Source organism: Lontra canadensis, unplaced genomic scaffold (genome assembly GCF_010015895.1).
Source record: "Lontra canadensis isolate GAN:19392208 unplaced genomic scaffold, GSC_riverotter_1.0 scaffold29, whole genome shotgun sequence".
NCBI lineage: Eukaryota > Metazoa > Chordata > Mammalia > Carnivora > Mustelidae > Lontra > Lontra canadensis.
Window position 1 is genome coordinate 10,583,958 of NW_022631023.1, and position 6,335 is coordinate 10,590,292.

A 6,335-nucleotide genomic window follows, 5' to 3' on the forward strand; every position below is an offset into this window, starting at 1 on the left:
TCTTTGGTATACAGAGTCATTTGTCAGGCAATATTATTCAATTAATTAATTCCATTAGGACTACCACATTTCTCTGACTCCAGCCATTCAACCATCAGTGATGATAAGTCACACGATACATAAATAGAATGGTTAGTAAATGCATCCTGAGTCCAGGAAGAAAGGATTTTAGCCACCCCAGGAAGCCTAGCTAGAAGCATTTGATTTGAAAACATGTAAAATGATCATACTTAGCCATGTACTTCTTCCCAACACATACGGAACGAATGCTCTGGGCATTCCTTACTTTGAATGCCTGGGAGGAGGAAGGGGGTCGTCAGCGTGGTCCAGATCATCTTCTTACACCAAATCAGTGGACACTGTCAAGGCCTCTGGTCAGCTGCCCATCTGTTGTCAGAGAAGGGACAAGGGACAGGAAATGTGATTGTCTCAAGGCAATACAATGAGAGAGAAGGTTCTCGAACCATGCGGTCGGGTGTTTTTTTCATATAAAACTAATCATTCACAGATATTTATCAAAATGAAAATTGGTTTACCAACAGTGGGCGGTCAGTTTTTGTCTGCTTCCTATCCTCTTTTGTCAAGGGGAGAATCATGACCCATCCATCTCTCACTGCTCACTACTCAAGGTAATTCTGTCTCTGTTGATGATCGAGTTAACAGAAAACATACCACATTCTCTTTAATCCCCTTACTCTTTCCACTCTCCTTCTCAACTCTTGCCGACTTTCTCAGAATTCTTTACACCCTCCTAGTGTGAAACTTGCCTTCAAAAAAAGAGGGGGGACAGTCCAGAACCACATTTAAGAAATTAGAACTAAAGGAATTAGTATCATGACATTCTAAAGAGAAAGGCCAGCAACTCCTTCAGTCTTGACAAATCCCCTTTTATACCTTGTCGTCTGCCTCCAAATCCACCTTTCCTTAACCCCCCAATGTGAGCCAAAATAAAATACTATCTCTGTGTTTCATTTATCACTTTCTTCTGCTTTGAGTGGTTGCTAATACTACGGGAGCATTGTGATCTGTTCTTTTTCATTGTGACACAGCAGTATTTCAGCTAGATTCAGGATTAAATATGCCCTGTGTGCTGGCGTGGGAACCTTTCTACCATTCCTAGGAAAACAGCTCACATTCCAAACAGCTGACTTCCAAAGTCCAGAATATGATCTGCTTATAAGCTGGGTAGCTGCCTACACAGTTCTAGCCTCTTTTCTCCTCCTGACTAATCAAGGCGTCTTTTGTTTCCTGAGCTCATTCTCTGGGAAGGAGTGTGAAATCCACATTGAAGGCCCCCAAAGCCCACAAACCCCGTGAGAAGGAAAAAGCCCAGGGAGGTGGTTTTCAAACTTAAGCCAGCATCAGAATCACCTGGAAGGCTCTCAGAACAGACTGTGGGAGATCTGGGGAGGGACCCAGAATTGGAATTTCTACCCCCACCCCCCACCCTGCCGCTAGTGGAAAATTTGCCTTCAGAAAAAGATGGTGTCGTCTAGCGATCACATTTTGAGAACCACTGGCCTAGACACTATAGGTACAAAAAGGCTACGGAGCAGGAGGGTAAGTAGATTCCACAATCCTGAGCATCTGACCAATAACCTGGCTGAGGCAAAGGCCACCCTTCCCTGGGAGGGATCAGGACAAAAGCCCTCCCTGGGTCTCCTCCACCTTTCCCTGTAGGCAGAGACCATGCCTAGAGTCAGGCCACTAATTTCCTCGGAAGAAGCCAGCATCACTTGCAGTTTTAGAATTAGATCCAGAAATAGTGCAGAAGACTCCCAAGATTGAGGATCTCTGAAAGTTGGTGAAAACATTTTGTCTCATTGTGTTCTCTGTTTCCCTTTAGATGTCATACATACTCACAGGTGTTGAACAGGCTTGACAAGGCCTGGGGATCTTCTACTGTTCTTCATGGTAGACTCAGACACCCACCAACCTGTTAGAGCAGAATGGGGACCTGACAATTTTCATTTGACATGCTGTGAGTCCAACAGACATCCGGCCCAGTGTTTCCCAAGCTTCTCTTTGAATGCCACTCACAGAGATATACAACCCACCCAATCCCTGAGCAATCCATATTCATATCTTAACTCTAGCACATTATTCTAGTGTCTAGCCTGGGTTCCTCGCAGAAAGCAGGGCTGGGGACAAGGGCTTTTGTACAGGAAGCTTATTTTGGAGAGTGATCCCAGCAAACAGGAATCAAGACAGGAGGGAGTGAAGCAAAGAAGGAAGGAGAGAAGGTGCCATGTGGTCCATCTCGTCTCCTTTGAGGACCCTTCTAAGAAGCTGTGTAGAAGGCACATTGGAATTTTCAGCCTGAGGGAAGACAAAGGAAAGCATTATCCCATGGACTTCCATTCCCTTTTGGAAGGTGGTCTTATGGGGCGTTGACTCTCTTACAACTTCTACATTGTACAGGCATGTTCAGGAGACCAGGAGACAGTCCCTGAGGAGCCCAAGGCTGAAAGAGAGACATATGGTGCAGCTGAAACAAGGCACAGTCTGGGTGCACCTGCCAGAAATGGCTGGCATCAAAGGTGGGCCAGGAGGTGAGAGACACGCACAGATGTCCAATACAGTGTATTATGAAAAGAAGAGACTGGGAGTAAAAGATATTTTCTATCTTCTCCACATACATTGTAAATTTCATGTTGGTATAATCTTTAATATTCAACATATTTTAAAATTTAATTGAATGTGAGGATTAACACAGAATTTCTGTAGTGTGTGTCTAAAACCCATAAACTTTACAAAGTGCCCACATGCCCTATTTCTAGAAAATTCTACCATTTTTTTTTAAGATTTTATTTATTCATTTGGCAGAGAGAGAGAGAGGGGGCACACAAGCAGGGGGAGCGGCAAACAGAGGGAAAAGCAGGCTCTCTGTTGAGCAAGGATCCCGATGTAGGACCCAACCCCAGAACTCCGGGATTATGACCTGAGCCAAAGGCAGATGCTTAACCAACAGAGCCACCTAAGCGTCCCAAATTCTACCATTTCTGTGCCCAAAAGTCACTAGGAAACAATGACAAGACAATAAATTTCATGGTGACAATTGCAAGGCCACCAGATATGAGAAGGAAGTCAATAAAAGAATTATTTTGTATTAGATGTTTGGTGCTTACATTAAAACACAGGTTGAAATTAATTAGGAAAATCGCCTTCATGACCTCATGTCTGAAATTCCTATATTTTGTGCTTAGAAAATCAACTTGCTGCTAGTTGTAATCACTTCTATGCAATCGCTGGTTCTTTATCAATGAAAACCAAAAGTAGATATAATTGTCACTGTCTTTTCTTTCTGTAATATTTAGTTTCTGAAGTCCAGGGGCATCTTCAGAGGGATAGATTTTGATGAGAAAAAGATTGTCTTCAGATAAAGAGAAGATTAGCATCAGGAAATTTACTGCATTAACAACATGAATTTCAGCATCTATGTTGCTAACGCTTCTAGTCTCTAACAAAGGATCCGCTCAAGATATGGACCAAAGAACATATGGCTAAGAAGAAGGGCCATTTGAAACTGTACGACAGGTTAGAAGCTTTGGGGGTTCACCTCAGTTAAACTAACTGAGGCCCAAATCTATGAGCATGCTCAGTTAGGCCACCATCCCTGTCACGCATGGGTACATGATACCCATTCAGGGGTTCTGGGATCATTCTGGGATGAGAGATAGAAACATTTAAATACTTTCTAAAAAACCTTTCTATCATTAAAATGTTGAAAAACATGCTAAAGTACAGAAACAAGAATAATGAGCCTTCAAATACTTCTCCAGCTCAGTTATCATGGCCAAACTTAAATTCGTTAAAAAAAATTTTTTTTTTTTAATCTAAACACGCATCATTTTTGCTCTTAAAGGCAAGAAACCTGGGAAGATTTTCATGACCCCCTGAGGTTTGTGACCTGCTGGTTCTTTGGTTCACTGACCTTGTTCAATCCTCTCTTTATACAAGGGAATGCTATGCTTCTCCCATTCTCTCTGGCTCTCTCTCATGCTTGCAGCAAATTAAGTGAACTCTGTCTATCATTTCAGCAATGGTGACATACAATCCCAGTGTTAAAGGATGGAATTTTCCAATGTAAGAAGCAGCAGAAAGCGAACAGAGGAAACGTTGCCATGAGCAAAGGCTCCTCAACACAGTATCTCCAACTGTGCTACAAACCAGCCCAGCGTTTGGATGAAAAGTGGGAAAAAAAAATCTGACAATGGAGTGATTGTTCTCCCTCCACAAGCAATGCTACTATTTCTAACCCCTCGATGGGCTGTGCTGGCACCAGACACACATCGTCTAGGTCTTCCTCCCAGTGGCGGGCAAGCCTAAAGGCAAAGGGGAAAGGTCCCGTTGTTTTCCAAGAGACCAAGAGCCACACACCAGGGCTGCAGCCACCAGAACCTTTCTTCACGGAGCAAGGGCAGGAAGATCAGAGCAGTCACTCACCTTGTCTCATTTGTTCACGAAGAACCCAAAGCCAGCGGCGTAGATCGGCTTCTTGCTTTTTGTCCAACTACTTGCCTACTACTCTAGAAAAACAACCCAGGTCTGCCAAGAATCCACAATCTCCTAAATCTTAAAATAATGACTAGCCTATCCAGAGTTTCCATCCAAGGCACTGTTGGTTCCTATACAAAAAAAACCCTCTGGGGTGAGAGTCGGGAGGCCAAGAAAGGCATGTGGTTATTTTTGCCACACTTTGGAAAGAATGGGAAGTCTATTTTTGACATCAGCTGTTCAGCTTTCAAATAACTTCGACCCGTAAATCATACCTCATTTAAAAATTGATTACCAATCTTACTTAACTTTCTGTCTTTTCGGTTTTGTACTATTTCAGGTGCGTGCACACACGCGCTCGTGAGCGTGCCCAACCACACACGTTCTCATGCCTACATTCTATTTCCTGGTCATGTGTGAGCTAAATAAAGTTTTGACATAGGTTCGAGAGTCAAGGCCCCCATTTTCATATGACAACCTCCATCTTTAAAAATAATAATAATAATAAACAGCAGCGATCAGGTGGGGAGTTGGCGGCTTGGTTCAGAGGACAGTGCTTCTAAGACTGACCACAGTGTTCAGTGCAATGAGCCATTAAAGAAGGAACTAATCGTTTAAGAGATAGAGGAGGGATATGGAATAGAGAGGGGCAAGGGGCAAGAAAAGGAATCACACAGTAGTTGTTGACTGTTGCCGCAGACGGGCGAGTCATTACCGGTCAAACCTGAGCTGAAGGCAGAGATCAGACACAATGTTCCCTGAGGACTTGCGAACCCTAATAAGGACGGCAATGTCACTGAGCACCAACCACTGCATTTGCTCACAGAAGTGGAAATGGCTTCTCCACGCGGGGGCCCCTTTCTTGAAGGAAAAGCCAAGAATACGCGTTTCATTGGTTTAAAGAGAAAAAGGTATGTATTTCATATAGTCATGAAAGCATTTGCAGTCCAGAGTTGAGCCAGTCTTTTAGTTACAAAACAGAGAGCCACACCGTGTGACCAAAATGATTCCTAACATGAAAGCATGACGTTGTTTTTGTTCTTACCTCATTTCAAAGGCAAAGAAAATTGCTGTTCTTTGAAGCCTGTGGTTTGTATTGTTCATCTAATGTGAAAGAAAATTACAAACAGAAGGCAGCTTCCCCTGCCTTCCTCACATCCGCATCATCAGACACGCACTCCTGGCAACTCCTGGAGTACTTGGTGGACAGTCCCTGTCTTCCTCCAGCCTCTGAGACAGGCGCCCCTCGCCCTCGTGGCCACCTCGCCCCACCACTGCAGCGCCCCCCACCCCCAAGACGTGACCTAGGAGCTTAATCAGTGCTGTTCACCGACTGAATGCATTTGGGGATTATAAGATTTTACTCCTACCTATCAAATTAACCTCTTTTTATGCAAATAGAAGAGATGGAAGTGGAAGAAAATAAGTCACAGTTCTAAGTTTAGCATCAAACTTCACTCCATGCGGCGAGAGTAATGCAAATATTAAACCAAAAGGAAACCGAGCTGGAATGCTGCAGGGAGACCAACTGTGCCAGTGTGGCTGGGACTGCCCGTCTCTGGACTGCCATTCCCACATCCCAGGAAACCCCTCCGTCCTGGGCAAACCTTGGCAGGCGATCACCCTGCAGGCCCTCAGTGACTCTCAGAGACCGAAAACGAAATGTCCACTCAGTTGGAAATCAGCAAGATTGGAGAGGACTTAGCATAAATTTTTGACACACCCTGGACCCTCCTCTCTGTGAGGCTCTATCCCTGCCCCATCGACTTCTTTCACTGCACTCAAAACCACATGATTACTTCTCTGGTTATTCATTTATCCTGTGTTCTCCGTACTCA

At 44.1% G+C, this 6,335-nt stretch overlaps 1 long non-coding RNA gene across 1 annotated transcript; it reads right to left on the reverse strand.

The window, feature by feature from the left end:
- Nucleotides 1-294: 294 nt before the first annotated feature.
- On the reverse strand, nt 295-4,686 carry LOC116872262. The gene is made up of 3 exons (XR_004383617.1): nt 4,447-4,686; nt 1,864-1,936; nt 295-387 (listed from the first exon to the last, which is right to left on the reverse strand). It is a non-coding gene; the product is annotated as an uncharacterized LOC116872262 (long non-coding RNA).
- Nucleotides 4,687-6,335: the final 1,649 nt, after the last annotated feature.